Source organism: Loxodonta africana, chromosome 12 (assembly GCF_030014295.1).
Source record: "Loxodonta africana isolate mLoxAfr1 chromosome 12, mLoxAfr1.hap2, whole genome shotgun sequence".
NCBI lineage: Eukaryota > Metazoa > Chordata > Mammalia > Proboscidea > Elephantidae > Loxodonta > Loxodonta africana.
The window spans coordinates 77,472,521-77,489,580 of record NC_087353.1 but is presented as its reverse complement, the minus strand read 5'-3'; the positions used below and the strand labels follow the sequence as shown (position 1 = coordinate 77,489,580).

The window sequence follows — 17,060 nt, the reverse complement described above, 5'->3', positions numbered from 1 at the left end:
GTTTGTATTTATTTTGTATTCAGTAATCCCATTAAATTCTGATGAAGTCTAATAATTTCATAGGAAATTTCTGTGATTTCTGCATAAACCATCATATCAAGAATTATTTCATCTTTTCCATTCCTTATAGTTTAGAATTATGTTTTAAAAATACTTGATTCATAGCAAAATTTATAAGCTATATACATAAAAATATATATATACATAGCATAATATAATTCCATCTCTGAACCAGCCCCCAAATGAAAAGTTTATAAATAACTTGCAAATATTACATACTCCTTTACTTTTCCATCCTCCAGATTCAGAATGATGAATTTTATTTTGCATTCCTATTTTTTATATACAAGTGGACCACTACATGAATATTTCAATCAATAATATACGGTTTAGGTTTTTATTTGAAGTTTATAAAAAGAGTATCATATTCTGTGTAGTCTTTTGGAATCTTTTTCCTCTCAGTGTTGTCATTTTTAATTTTTTCAAACATAAAATAAAATTGAAATAATAGTACAGTAAACACCATACCTTCTACTATCAACATTGTTAGCCACATTTGCTCCCTCCCTAAGTATATTTGTAAGTTGCCTCTATGGAGTTTTGTTTTGCTTTGTTTTTGAGATTATTTTCTAATGTATATTCCTCTGGTTTTCAACTTTTATTTGCTTCTCATGCTAGCTTTGTATGAATGTTGGCTGCCTTTTTCTGTTCAGTAAAAATTGTTCTGAGCGGAGGCGGGGCAAAGACGGCGGACTAGGTGGACGCTACCGAGGATCCCTCTTGCAACAAAGACTCGGAAAAACAAGTGAATCGATCACATACATAACAATCTACGAACCCTGAACAACAAACACAGATTTAGAGACAGAGAATGAACAAATACGGGGAGGCAGCGATTGTTTTCAGAGCCTGGAGCCAGCGTACCAGTCAGGCGCCTTCATTACATCCGAATAGCCTGAGCCAGAGGGAGAACTCTGATAGGGATCTGACTGCATTTTTTTTAGCGTATTTTCTGGAAAAACTAGTTTCCCAGTGATTTGTATTATTATTATTATACAAATCGGAGACAGCAGTCCATATCAAACCACATACAGAAGCAGACCATGACAGCTTCTACAACTCCCCAAACAAAAGAATCAAAATCGTTCCCAAATGAAGATACAATCCTGGAATTATCAGATACAGAATATAAAAAACTAATTTACAGAATGCTTCAAGACATCACAAACGAAATACGGCAAACTGCAGAAAAAGCCAAGGAACACACCGATAAAACTGTTGAAGAACTCAAAAAGATTATTCAAGAACATAGTGGAAAAATTAATAAGTTGCAAGAATCCATAGAGAGACAGCATGTAGAAATCCAAAAGATTAACAATAAAATTATAGAATTAGACAACGCAATAGGAAGTCAGAGGAGCAGACTCGAGCAATTAGAATGCAGACTGGGACATCTGGAGGACCAGGGAATCAACACCAACATAGCTGAAAAAAAATGAGATAAAAGAATTTAAAAAAATGAAGAAACCCTAAGAATCATGTGGGACTCTATCAAGAAGGATAACTTGCGAGTGATTGGAGTCCCAGAACAGGGAGGGGGGACAGAAAACACAGAGAAAATAGTTGAAGAACTCCTGACACAAAACTTCCCTGACATCATGAAAGACGAAAGGATATCTATCCAAGATGCTCATTGAACCCCATTTAAGATTGATCCAAAAAGAAAAACACCAAGACATATTATCATCAAACTCGCCAAAACCAAAGATAAACAGAAAATTTTAAAAGCAGCCAGGGAGAAAAGAAAGGTTTCCTTCAAGGGAGAATCAATAAGAATAAGATCAGACTACTCAGCAGAAACCATGCAGGCAAGAAGAGAATGGGACGACACATACACAGCACTGAAGGAGAAAAACTGCCAGCCAAGGATCATATATCCAGCAAAACTCTCTCTGAAATATGAAGGCGAAATTAAGATATTTACAGATAAACACAAGTTTAGAGAATTTGCAAAAACGAAACAAAAGCTACAAGAAATACTAAAGGATATTGTTTGGTCAGAAAACCAATAATATCAGATACCAGCACAATAAGGATATTGTTTGGTCAGAAAACCAATAATATCAGATACCAGCACAATACAAGGTCACAAAACAGAATGTCCTGATTTCAACTCAAATAGGGAAATCACAAAAACAAACAAATTAAGATTAATTAAAAAAATAATAATAATAATACAAATAACAGGGAATTATGGAAGTCAATAGGTAAAAGATCACAATAATCAAAAAGAGGGACTAAATACAGGAGGCATTGAACTGCCAGATGGAGAGTGATACAAGGCGATATAGAACAATACAAGTTAGGTTTTTACTTAGAAAAATAGGGGTAAATAATAAGGTAACCACAAAAAGGTATAACAACTCCATAACTCAAGATAAAAGCCAAGAAAAACGTAACGACTCAACATAAAGTCAAACACTATGAAAATGAGGATCTCACAATTTACTAAGAAAAACGTCTCAGCACAAAAAAGTATGTGGAAAAATGAAATGGCCAACAACACACATGAAAAGGCATCAAAATGACAGCACTAAAAACATATTTATCTATAATTACGCTGAATGTAAATGGACTAAATGCACCAATAAAGAGACAGAGAGTCAAGGACTGGATAAAGAAACACGATCCATCTATATGCTGCCTACAAGAGACACACCTTAGACTTAGAGACGCAACAAACTAAAGCTCAAAGGATGGAAAAAAATATATCAAGCAAACAATAAGCAAAAAAGAAGAGGAGTAGCAATATTAATTTCTGACAAAATAGACGTTAGACTTAAATCCACCACAAAGGATAAAGAAGGACACTATATAATGATAAAAGGGACAATTGATCAGGAAGACATAACCATATTAAATATTTATGCACCCAATGACAGGGCTGCAAGATACATAAATCAAATTTTAACAGAATCGAAAAGTGAGATAGACACCTCCACAATTATAGTAGGAGACTTCAACACACCACTTTCAGAGAAGGACAGGACATCCAGTAAGAAGCTCAATAGAGACACGGAAGATCTAATTACAACGATCAACCAACTTGACCTCATTGACTTATAGAGAACTCTCCACCCAACTGCTGCAAAGTATACTTTTTTTTCTAGTGCACATGGAACATTCTCTAGAATAGACCACATATTAGGTCATAAAACAAACCTTTGCAGAGTCCAAAACATCGAAATATTACAAAGCATCTTCTCAGACCACAAGGCAATAAAACTAGAAACCAATAACAGAAAAACTAGGGAAAAGAAATCAAATACTTGGAAAATGAACAATACCCTCCTGAAAAAAGACTGGGTTATAGAAGACATCAAGGAGGGAATAAGGAAATTCATAGAATGCAACGAGAATGAAAATACTTCCTATCAAAACCTCTGGGACACAGCAAAAGCAGTGCTCAGAGGCCAATTTATATCGATAAATGCACACATACAAAAAGAAGAAAGAGCCAAAATCAGAGAACTGTCCCTACAACTTGAACAAATAGAAACTGAGCAACAAAAGAATCCATCAGGCACCAGAAGAAAACAAATAATAAAAATTAGAGCTGAACTAAATGAATTAGAGAACAGAAAAACAATTGAAAGAATTAACAAAGCCAAAAGCTGGTTCTTTGAAAAAATTAACAAAATTGATAAACCATTGGCTAGACTGACTAAAGAAATACAGGAAAGGAAACAAATAACCCGAATAAGAAACGAGAAGGACCACATCACAACAGAACCAAATGAAATTAAAAGAATCATTTCAGATTACTACGAAAAATTGTACTCTAACAAATTTGAAAACCTAGAAGAAATGGATGACTTCTTGGAAAAACACTACCTACCTAAACTAACACATTCAGAAGTAGAACAACTAAATAGACCCATAACAAAAAAGAGATTGAAACGGTAATCAAAAAACTCCCAACAAAAAAAAGCCCTGGCCCAACGGCTTCACTGCAGAGTTCTACCAAACCTTCAGAGAAGAGTTAACACCACTACTACTGAAGGTATTTCAAAGCATAGAAAATGACGGAATACTACCCAACTCATTCTATGAAGCCATCATCTCCCTGATACCAAAACCAGGTAAAGACATTACAAAAAAAGAAAATTATAGACCTATATCCCTCATGAACATAGATGCAAAAATTCTCAACAAAATTCTAGCCAATAGAATCCAACAACACAGAAAAAAAATAATTCACCATGATCAAGTGGGATTTATACCAGGTATGCAAGGCTGGTTTAATATCAGAAAAACCATTAATGTAATCCATCACATAAATAAAACAAAAGATAAAAACCACATGATCTTATCAATAGATGCAGAAAAGGCATTTGACAAAGTTCAACACCCATTTATGATAAAAACTCTCACCAAAATAGGAATTGAAGGAAAATTCCTCAACATAATAAAGGGCATCTATGCAAAGCCAACAGCCAATGTCACTCTAAATGGAGAGAACCTGAAAGCATTTCCCTTGAGAACGGGAACCAGACAAGGATGCCCTTTATCACCGCTCTTATTCAACATCGTACTTGAAGTCCTAGCCAGGGCAATTAGGCTAGACAAAGAAATAAAGGGCTTCCGGATTGGCAAGGAGGAAGTAAAGTTATCACTATTTGCAGATGACATGATCTTATACACAGAAAACCCTAAGGAATCCTCCAGAAAACTACTGAAACTAATAGAAGAGTTTGGCAGAGTCTCAGGTTGTAAAATAAACATACAAAAATCAGTTGGATTCCTCTACATCAACAAAAAGAACACCGAAGAGGAAATCACCAAATCAATACCATTCACAGTAGCCCCCAAGAAGATAAAATACTTAGGAATAAATCTTACCAAGGATGTAAAAGACCTATACAAAGAAAACTACAAAGCTCTACTACAAGAAATTCAAAAGGACATACTTAAGTGGAAAAACATACCTTGCTCATGGATAGGAAGACTTAACATAGTAAAAATGTCTATTCTACCAAAAGCCATCTATACATATAACGCACTTCCGATCCAAATTCCGATGTCATATTTTAAGGGGATAGAGAAACAAATCACCAATTTCATATGGAAGGGAAAGAAGCCCCGGATAAGCAAAGCATTACTGAAAAAGAAGAAGAAAGTGGGAGGCCTCACTCTACCTGATTTCAGAACCTATTATACAGCCACAGTAGTCAAAACAGCCTGGTACTGGTACAACAACAGGCACATAGACCAATGGAACAGAATTGAGAACCCAGATATAAATCCATCCACGTATGAGCAGCTGATATTTGACAAAGGACCAGTGTCAGTTAATTGGGAAAAGATAGTCTTTTTAACAAGTGGTGCTGGCATAACTGGATATCCATTTGCAAGAAAATGAAACAGGACCCATACCTCACACCATGCACAAAAAATAACTCCAAGTGGATCGAAGATCTAAACATAAAGACTAAAACGATAAAGATCATGGAAGAAAAAATAGGGACAACCCTAGGAGCCCTAATACAAGGCATAAACAGAATACAAAACATTACCAAAAATGATGAAGAGAAACCCGATAACTGGGAGCTCCTAAAAATCAAACACCTATGCTCATCTAAAGACTTCACCAAAAGAGTAAAAAGACCACCTACAGACTGGGAAAGAATTTTCAGCTATGACATCTCCGACCAGTGCCCGATCTCTAAAATCTACGTGATTCTGTCAAAACTCAACCACAAAAAGACAAACAACCCAATCAAGAAGTGGGCAAAGGATATGAACACACATTTCACTAAAGAAGATATTCAGGCAGCCAACAGATACATGAGAAAATGCTCTCGATCATTAGCCATTAGAGAAATGCAAATTAAAACTACAATGAGATTCCATCTCACACCAACAAGGCTGGCATTAATCCAAAAAACACAAAGTAATAAATGTTGGAGAGGCTGCGGAGAGATTGGAACTCTTATACACTGCTGGTGGGAATGTCAAATGGTACAACCACTTTGGAAATCTATCTGGCGTTATCTTAAACAGTTAGAAATAGAACTACCATACAACCCAGAAATCCCACTCCTCGGAATATACCCTAGAGATACAAGAGCCTTCACACAAACAGATATATGCACACCCATGTTTATTGCAGCACTGTTTACAACAGCAAAAAGCTGGAAGCAACCAAGGTGTCCATCAACGGATGAATGGGTAAATAAATTGTGGTATATTCACACAATGGAATACTACGCATCGATAAAGAACAGTGACGAATCTCTGAAACATTTCATAACATGGAGGAACCTGGAAGGCATTATGCTGAGCGAAATTAGTCAGAGGCAAAAGGACAAATATTGTATAAGACCACTATTATAAGATCTTGAGAAATAGTAAAAACTGAGAAGAACACATACTTTTGTGGTTACGAAGGGGGGAGGGAGGGAGGGAGGGAGAGGGTTTTTTATTGATTAATCAGTAGATAAGAACTGCTTTGGGTGAAGGGAAAGACAACACTCAATACATGGAAGGTCAGCTCAATTGGACTGGACCAAAAGCAAAGAAGTTGCCGGGATAAAATGAATGCTTCAAAGGTCAGCGGAGCAGGGGCGGGGGTTTGGGGACCATGGTTTGAGGGGACTTCTAAGTCAATTGGCAAAATAATTCTATTATGAAAACATTCTGCATCCCACTTTGAAATGTGGTGTCTGGGGTCTTAAATGCTAACAAGCGGCCATCTAAGATGCATCAATTGGTCTCAACCCACCTGGAGCAAAGGAAAATGAAGAACACCAAGGTCACACGACAACTAAGAGCCCAAGAGACAGAAAGTGCCACATGAACCAGAGACCTACATCATCCTGAGACCAGAAGAACTAGTTGGTGCCCGGCCACAATCGATGACTGCCCTGACAGGGAGCACAACAGAGAACTCCTGAGGGAACAGGAGATCAGTGGGATGCAGACCCCAAATTCTCATAAAAAGACCATACTTAATAGTCTGACTGAGACTAGAGGAATCCCGGCAGCCATGGTCCCCAGACCTTCTGTTGGCACAGGACAGGAACCATCCCCGAAGACAACTCATCAGACATGAAAGGGACTGGTCAGCGGGTGGGAGAGAGATGCTGATGAAGAGTGAGCTAATTATATCAGGTGGACACTTGAGATTGTGTTGGCAACTCTTGTCTGGAGGGGGGATGGGAGGATAGAGAGAGAGGGAAGCTGGCAAAATTGTCACGAAAGGAGAGACTGAAAGGGCTGACTCAATAGGGGGAGAGCGAGTGGGAGTACGGAGTAAGATGTATGTAAACTTATATGTGACAGACTGATTGGATTTGTAAACGTTCACTTGAAGCTTAATAAAAGTTAATTAAAAAAAATTTTTTTAATTAAAAATTGTTCTGAAATTTCATGGATCATGAAAAACGGTAATTCTATGGAGTGGTGATGATGGGTTTGTAATGATTACTTGGTTGCTTAGTTTCTGAGAGCTGTTTCTTTTGGTAGAGTGAAATACAGTTTAACAAATGCCCTTTTGTGGGTTGTGGGTGCAGACGCGGTCTTCTGATTCCCTTATGCCCTTCTGTTTCTGCAGTATCCTTAACTTTTTTCTCCTTCTTTTTATTAACAAATACTATTTGTTGTCTTCTTTCTACACATCAAGCTTCCAAGAGACAATTCTGCCTTCTGAGTTGTTCTTCATTCTGGAAGAAGTGCTGGCTTCCCAAGAATGAAAAGTTTCCAAAATTAATGAAAGATATAAAATTACAGATCCAAGAAATTCAGAGAACTCTGCAGTAAAAATGCTCCCCCCCACCCCCCGCAAACCACACTGAGATACATCATGATCATGAAAACAAGACAGGCTGACAAAAAATGATCTAATAACTCATCCTACAATGTTAGAATATTGATAGCAAAGAATACAGGATGTAAAAGGAAGAAAATAATAAAGAGCGTAAATTAATATGTTAGAAAACTAACATACAATAGAATCAATAAAGTGGCATATTTGTTTTTGGGAAGACTAATAAAATTGATAGGGAACCCTGGTGATGCAATGGTTAAGTGCTAGGCTGCTAAACAAAAGGTTGGCAGTTTGAACCCACCCAGTGCCTCCACAGGAGAAAGATCTGCTTCCGTAAAAATTACAGCCTAGAAAAACGTATGGGGCAGTTCTGCTCTGTCACATGAAGTCACACGGAGTTGAAAATCAACTCCATGGCACCGAATAACAATAAAATTGATAAATGCCTGGTAAGATTGATCAAGAAAAAATATATAGGCAGCACAAATTAATAGTATCATGAATGAATATGGGGATATCACTATAGATCTCAGATGTTAAGTATACTATAAGATGAACAATTTTCTCCAATAAATTTGAAAATTCAGATGGAATTAGATAACCTTACAAAAATTCCATTAACTCCTTCCCCCTAAATTAGTAACAGTATGCCCAAATCTTTTATTAAACGAATGTGATCAATAAATAAAAACCATCCAAAAGAGCCCTTACATGCATAAATAGCTTCATAAATAAATTCCCCCTAACATTTAAGGATAACACCAATCCTACACAAAATCTTTGAGCAAATAAAAAGAAAAAAACATTGTTTTCTACACCAAAAGCTGGCAAGGACTTTGCAAAAAAAAAGGAAAAATAGTTCATCTTTTTCTGGATGTAGGTGCAAGAATCTTTAATAAATATTGGTGAACCAAATTCCATGACATATAAAATTTTAATACATCACAACAACATTGAGTTTATTCAGGAACGGAAGATTGGGATAACATTATAAATTCTGTCTATGTAATTCATCATATCAACAGAACAAGAAAGACAAATCATTTGTCCATCTCAATAAAAAAATAGAAAGCAGTAAAAAGCATCCGGTAAAACTGAACACTTATTTATGATTTAAAAAACAAAGAATCTTACCAAACTAGGAATAGAAAGAACTTCCTTAATCTAATAAAGGGCTTCTACAGCAAACATCATACTTAATGCTAAAAAAACTACTATGTTCACTATGAAATTGGAATGAAACTGGATGTCTACTATCACCACTTTGATTCAACATTGAACTGTAGGTCATGGCAGTAAATCAAGAAAACAAAATAAATATATAATCCATTACCAAACCAAACCCACAGCCATCGAGCAGATTCCAACTCATAGCGATTCTATAGGACAAAGTACAACTGCCCCATAGAGTTTCCAGGAAGTGACTGGCGGATTCAAACTGCCAACCTTTTGGTTAGGAGCCGTAGCACTTAAGCACTACGCAACCAGGGTTTCCAAAATAAATGTATAAGGATTGAAAAAAAAGATATGTTATTAGTAGATGCTTTGAATGTATCTGTCGAAAATTTTCAAAAATCTACAAGTAGATTAATAGAATAACTGAGCAAGTTTAATATTAAAAAAATAAACAACAGCAACAAGTGATAAGAAATAAGACTTCAAAAGTGATACGATTAACAATAGCATGAAAAACACAAAAATATGGAAGAATAAAGTTAACATATTTGCAACACCTCTAAGCCAGTAAATAATAAACAGTATTAAATAAAGATGAAGACATAAATAAATAAATGCAGGGCTAAGTAATAGAGGGATATACCAAGTTTACAGATTATAAAACTCAAAATTGTAAAGTTATTAGTTATTTTGGAATTGATTTATAGAACTAAATCAATTCCACACTTTTAGGGGATCCACAATGTCAAAACTATTTTCAATAATGAGATTCTATTTGCATTTTTCACTCCTATTTTTTTATTTTCTTAGTAGAATTTTCCAGAGGCTACATGATGTGTAATATTACAACAGATTGAATGCAGAAGCTATTTCAACTATTTTCTATTAATCCAGGTATTAGACAGATTTGAATATGTAAGATGATGTCACTCTTTTCACAATTTCTGGTTTGAAAAGTATAGTTACAGTGCATAAAAATATGTTATTTATTTTAATATATAATTGGTTTATTGTCATTTTAAATGAATTATTAAAATATATATTTTCATTTTAATTTCTAATATGGTAAATGTTAACAGATTTAACCCCCATAAACCAAAGTTCTTTGGGGGTTACTAATAATTGTTAAAGTGTAAAGACTAAAAAGATTGGGAACTGCTGGAATAGAGAGTCCAGAAACAAATATACACATATGCCATTTGATATATGATGCTCAGCAGTAGGAAAAGGACAATCCTCTACATAAATGGTACTGGGTCAATGGGAAATTCATATAGAATGAATGAATCTTGTTTTAAAATCAATTAAATTCCATGATTGTATATCTGAGTGTGAAAAGTAAAACAATAGACTATAAATTATATGATAGAAGAGTGTCTTCAGGACCCTAGCCAAAGATTTCTTAAACAGAACACAAAGTGCTGAGCATAAAAAATGGCTGATAAACTGGGCTTCCTTAAAATGGAGAATTTCTATTCATCAAAAGACACTATTAATCCTCAACATAATGAAGGGCATTTATACAAAGCCAACAGCCAACATCATCCTAAATGGAGAGAGCCTGAAAGCATTCCCATTGAGATCGGGAACCAGACAAGGATGCCCTTTATCACCACTCTTATTCAACATTGTGCTAGAGGTCCTAGCCAGAGCAATTAGGCTAGATAAAGAAATAAAAGTCATCCAGATGGCAAGAAAGAAGTAAAAGTATCTCTATTTGCAGATGACATGATCTTATACACGGAAAACCCTAAAGAATCCTCAAAAAAAACTATTGAAAGTAATAGAAGACCTCAGCAGAGTATCAGGATACAACATAAACATACAAAAATTAGTTGGATTCCTCTACACCAACAAAAAGAACATTGAAGCGGAAATCACCAAATCAATACCATTTACAGTAGCCCCCAAGAAGATAAAATACTTAGGAATAAATCTTACCAGAGATGTAAAAGGCTTATACAAAGAAAACTACAAAACACTGCTGCCAGAAACCAAAAGAGACCTACGTAAGTGGAAAAACACACCTTGCTCATGGATAGGAAGACTTAACATTGTAAAAATGTCTGTTCTACCAAAAGCGATCTACAGATACAACACAATTCCAATCCAAATTCCAGTGGCATTTTTTACTGAAATGGAGAAACAAGTCACCAACTTCATATGGAAGGGAAAGAGGCCCCAGATAAGCAAAGCATTGCTCAAAAAGAAGAACAAAGTGGGAGGCCTCACTCTACCTGATTTTAGAACCTATTATACTGCCACAGCAGTCAAAATAACCTAGTACTGGTACAATAGATACATAGTCCAATGGAACAGAATTGAGAATCCAGACATAAATCCATCCACATATGAGCAGTTGATATTTGACAAAGGCACAAAGTCAGTTAAATGGGGAAAAGACAATCTTTTTAACAAATCGTGCTGGCATAACTAGATATCCGTCTGCAAAAAAATGAAACAAGACCAATACCTCACACCATACAGAAAAACAAACTCAAAATGGATCAAAGACCTAAATATAAAATCTAAAACAATAAAGATCATGGAAGAAAAAATAGGGACATTAGGAGCCCTAATACATGGCATAAACAGTATACAAAACATTACTAACAATGCAGAAAAGAAACTAGATAACTGGGAGCTCCTAAAAATCAAACACCTATGTTCATCCAAAGATATCACCAAATGAGTAAAAAGATTACCCACAGATTGGGAAAAAGTTTTTAGCAATGGCATGTCCAATCAGCGCCTGATCTCTAAAATCTACATGATACTGCAAAAACTCAACTACAAAAAGACAAATAACCCAATTAAAAAATGAGAGAAAGATATGAACAGACACTTCATTAAAGAAGACATTCAGGCAGCTACCACATACGTGAGGAAATACGGTCATTAGCCATTTGCGAAATGCAAACCAAACTACAATGAGATTCCATCTCACTCCAAAAAGGCTGGCATTAATCCAAAAAACACAAAATAATCAATGTTGGAGAGGTTGTGGAGAGATTGGAACACTTATACACTGCTGGTGGGAATGTAAAATGGTACAACCACTTTGGAAATCGATTTGGCACTTCCTTAAAAAGCTAGAAATAGAACTACCATATGATCCAGCAATCCCACTCCTTGGAATATATCCTACAGAAATAAGAGCCTTTACATGAACAGATATATGCACGCCCACATTCATTGCAGCACTGTTTACAATAGCAAAAAGATGGAAGCAACCAAGGTACCCATCAACAGATGAATGAATAAATAAATTATGGTATATTCACACAATGGAATACTATGCATCGATAAAGAACAATGATTAATCCATGAAACATAATGTGGAGGAATCTGGAAGGCATCATGCTGAGTGAAATTAGTCAGTTGCAAAAGCACAAATATTGTACAAGACCACTATTATAAGAACTCAAGAAATAGTTTAAACTGAGAAGAAAATATTCTTTGATGGTTACAAGAGGGAGGAGGGAAGGAGGGAGAGAGACAGTATTTACTAATTAGATGTAGATTAGAACTCTTTTAGGTGAAGGAAAAGACAACACACAATACAGGAGAGGTCAGCACAACTGGACTAAACCAAAAGCAAAGAAGTTTCCCAAATAAACAGAACACTTTGAAGGCCAGCGTAGCAGGGGCAGGGGTTTGGGGATCATGGTTTTGGGGGACATATAAGTCAACTGGCATAATAAAATCTATTAAGAAAATATTCTGCATCCCAATTTGGAGAGTGGCGTCTTTGGTCTTAAACGCTAGGAAGAGGCCATCTAAGATGCATCAATTGGTCTCAACCCACCTGGAGCAAAGGAGAATGAAGAACACCAAAGACACAAGGTAACTATGAGCCCAACAGACAGAAAGGGCCACATAAATCAGAGACTACATCAGCCTGAGAACAGAAGAACTAGATGGTGCCCGGCTACAACTGATGACTGCGCCAACAGGGAACACAACAGAGAACCCCTGAAGGAGCAGGAGAGCAGTGGGATGTAGACCTCAAATTCTCGTAAAAAGAGTAGACTTAATGGTCTGACTGAGACTAGAATGACCCCAGAGGTTATGGTCCCCAGACCTCTTGTTAGCCCAAGACAGGAACCATTCCCAAAGCTAACTCTTCAGACAGGGATTGGGCTGGACAATGGGATAGAAAATGATACTGGTGAAGAATGAGCTTCTTGGAGTAAGTGGACACATGAGACTAAGGTGGCATCTCCTGTTTGGAGAGGAGATGAGAAGGCAGAGGGGCTCAGAAGCTGGCCAAATGGACACTAAAAGAGACAGTAGAGGGAAGGAGTGTGCTGTCTCATTACGGGGAGAGCAACTAAGAGTGTATACCAAAGTGTATATACATTTTTGTATGAGAGACTGACTTTATTTGTAGACTTCCACTTAAAGCATGATTTAAAAAAAGGGAAAAAAAAGACTATTAAGGCAAAAAGGCAAGCCTCAGAATGGGATAAGATCTTTGCAAAACATTTACCAGTAAAAGACAGAAATCCAGAATATAAAAAAAGAAAAAAAAAAAAAAACCCAGTGCCGTCGAGTCGAGAATATATAAAGGACTCCTGAAAAATCAATAAGGACATTTACTGATAACCCAGGAGGAAAATGGGAAGAATCTTAAGAGTTACTTCATAAAAGATAGCCAAGTTATCAATAAACATATGAAAACTGCTTAACCTAATCAGAGATTAGGAAAATGAAAACTGAAATCAAAATGAGATATTGCTACACACCCACTAAAATGATTAAAAATGCTCACATTAAACAACTGGAATGCTCATACACTGCTGATGGGAATCTAAATCAATACAACCAATTTGGAAAACTTTTAAGTCTCTACAAAAGCTGAAATACTTATGCCCAAAGGTATAGAGTGTTCATAAAAGCATTATTTATAATATCCCTCAAGAGAAAACAACTCAAATGTCAGTCAACATTAGAAGAGATAAATGTATGTTCAAATAATGGAATAAAATACAGCAATGCAAGTAAATGGAATGACTGTGTATATTCAACAAAATGTATAGCTTTCACAGACATTGTTAAAAAGAGGACAAACACACATGCCAAATTACATTGTATGTTTTCATGTAAACAGGCTACATTTATCTATGGTATTAGAAACTGGAATACTAACTAGGTTTTTGGGAAAGGAGAGGTTCTGACTGGAAGAAGTCATAAAAGGTGTTTCTGGACTACTGGTAGTATTTTATTTCTTGATTTCAGATGAGATCATATGGTTAGGTTTAGTGGGTAAAAATTCATTGAGCTATACAGTTAAAGTTTTTGTATTTTTTTTGTAGGTTATATTTTACTTATTGCTTATTAAAATGTAAAGTGGCCTTCCAAATTTTCTATCTCAATACTCTATTCATTTATTCTACCATTACTGAGCTATAAGTGTGATTGTCAGGATTTTCTTTTACCACCAAATAACAGTATCTATTACCATGGTAGGCCCATAGTAAATGCTCAATATATTTTTAGTAAATAATTAAAACGATCACGTGAATTTTTGAGAGAATGAACAACAAACAAGAGAAAGATATAATGAAGAAATAAACCAATTCTTTCTAGAAGAAACTGAGATAATCTAGTCAACTGATGAATTTTTTAAAAGTCTGTTTTTATTCTCAGTGATTCAAGAAGGTATCACATTCGAAAGCAACAAGTTGTTAACTAAAATAAATAATCAGAAAATAAGGAAGAGTTCTCAGATATTAAACATGTCATTGCAAATTAAACCAATACAAGGATTGGCAGATGAAATTGAAGAAAAAGTTAGAGACAGATAATGTGGGATTTAAGTTAGGAGATACCAAAAAAAAATGTCAAAAGATCATTCATTCTTTAGCATTCAGAGGAAAAGTCTTCAGATTGAACTTGTCCACCAAATGCTTGTTAGGTGCCACTGAGTCAGTTCCAACTCATTGTGACACTACATACAACAGAATGAAACACTGCCCGGTCCTGTGCTATCCTCACAATTGTTAAGCTTGAGCCCACTGTTGCAGCCACTGTGTCAATCCATCTCGTTGAGGGTCTTCCTTTTTTTCGCTGACCCTCTACTTTACCAAGCATGATGTCCCTCTCCAGGGACTGGTCCCTCCTGATAATATGTCCAAAGCACATGAGATGAAGTCTCACCATCCTCGATTCTAAGGAGCCTTTTGGATGTACTTCTTCAAGACAGATTTGTTCATTCTGGCGGTCTATTCAACATTCTTCACCAACACCATAATTCAAAGGCATCAGTTCTTCTTTGGGCTTCCTTGTTCCTTGTCCAGCTTTGCATATGAGGCGACTGAAAATACCATGGCTTGGGTCAGGTGCACCATTGTCCTCAAAGTGACATCTTTGCTTTTTAAAGAGGTCCTTTGCAGCAGATTTGCCCAATGTAATGCATCATTTGGTTTTTTGACTGCTGCTTTCATAGGTGTTGATTGTGGATCCAAGTAAAATGAAATCCTTCGTAACTTCAATCTTTTCTCCACTTATCATGATGTTGCTTACTGGTTCAGTTGTGAGGATTTTTGTTTGCTTTATGTTGAGGTGCCATACTAAAAGCTGTAATCTTTGATCTTTATCAGTAAGTGCTTTAAGTCCTCTTTGCTTTCAGCTAGCAAACGTGTCACTTACATATGGCAGGTTGTTCGTGAGTCTTCCTCCAATCCTGATGCCTCATTCTTCTTCATATAGTCCAGCTTCTCGGATTATTTGCTCAGCCTACAGACTGAATAAGTATGGTGAAAGAATACCAAATGCTAAGCATTATGAATGTCTTATGGTAAAATTTTATAACACCAAGGATAAACGGAAACTCTTGGAAGATTTCAGAGGAAATAAAGTGGCTACCTAGTTAGGAAAAGGAACTGGATTTACATCAAAGTCCTTAGTGTTCTACCAAGTAGTTAATTATGAAATTTCATAGTATCAGGAATAATTCCCTGAAATACATAACAATTCATATTTAAAGAAATCAGATTCAGGGTAGCATAAAGCATCTTAGTGGCATCACTAAAAGTTATAACTATTGTTTTTACTTTTTTTTGCCCTAATATTTTTATATTGCTATTCCTTTATTTTGGAGCCCTGGTGGCACAGTGGTTAAAGCGCTAGACTGCTAACTGAAAGGTCAGTGGTTTGAAACCACCAGCAGCTCCGCTTGAGAAAGATGTGGCAGTCTGCTTCCATAGAGATTTACTACCTCAGAAACCCTATGGGGTTGTTATAAGTCAGAATCAACTTGACGGCAATGGATTTGGTTTTTGGGGTTCCTTTATTTATCAATTTAATATACTATCTATTGTTTTCCTACATTGATAGTTGAAGGCATAAATTCTTTTATACTTTTTCTCTCTTCTATGTTCTTGTTCCTCTCCTATATAGTTACATTGCTTTATTTCCTCTCCTTATATTTATCTTAAACCTCTATCATTCCATCAACCATACAGAGCATCTCTTAACTCCTCTCATTCTAAGATGGTGACTTAATTTTTTTTTTCACTTTTTTTCTATTTCTCCTGCCCCTTTTAACCTTCAACTATTGCTAGCTGTATTTTTACTTTTACTTTGTTAAGACTGACAATTGCATTTTTTTTGGCAGCAAGTCTTCTTCTCTCTGTCTATAAATCGATACCTAAAGGTGAAAACCAATAAATACATAGCGTTTATATTATTAAGACTATGCAAATATTGTTCCATTCAGAGCCAATGTTACAACAGTTATGCCACCCAAAAATCAATGTTCAAATCGTTTCTTCTTTCCACTCCACCAGTTACTCAAATGCGTAATATGTTTAGCTTACTTATAGTCGGACTATATCTTTTTTTTTTTTTTTTTTAAAGGTTATTACCTCCCAATTTGGCTAGAATTCTTCTTTCTCTTACTTTCATTTCTGGCCCTTTTATCCACTGTACTACTCTTTATACAAAAAACATTTGAGTCCCTCCTATGTGCCAGGTACTATACTGGCACTGGGGAATGGATTATAACCTGTGGGCAGGTAAGTGTGGTGGTGGTGGTGGTAGAAATAACAAA

General features: G+C 35.8%; 1 protein-coding gene across 1 annotated transcript in view; it reads right to left on the bottom strand.

Annotated features, from left to right (window-relative positions):
- Positions 1 to 17,060, bottom strand: part of LOC104846752 (phospholipid-transporting ATPase ABCA3-like) — a 160,954-nt gene that overhangs the window by 27,634 nt on the left and 116,260 nt on the right. The window lies entirely within an intron of this gene.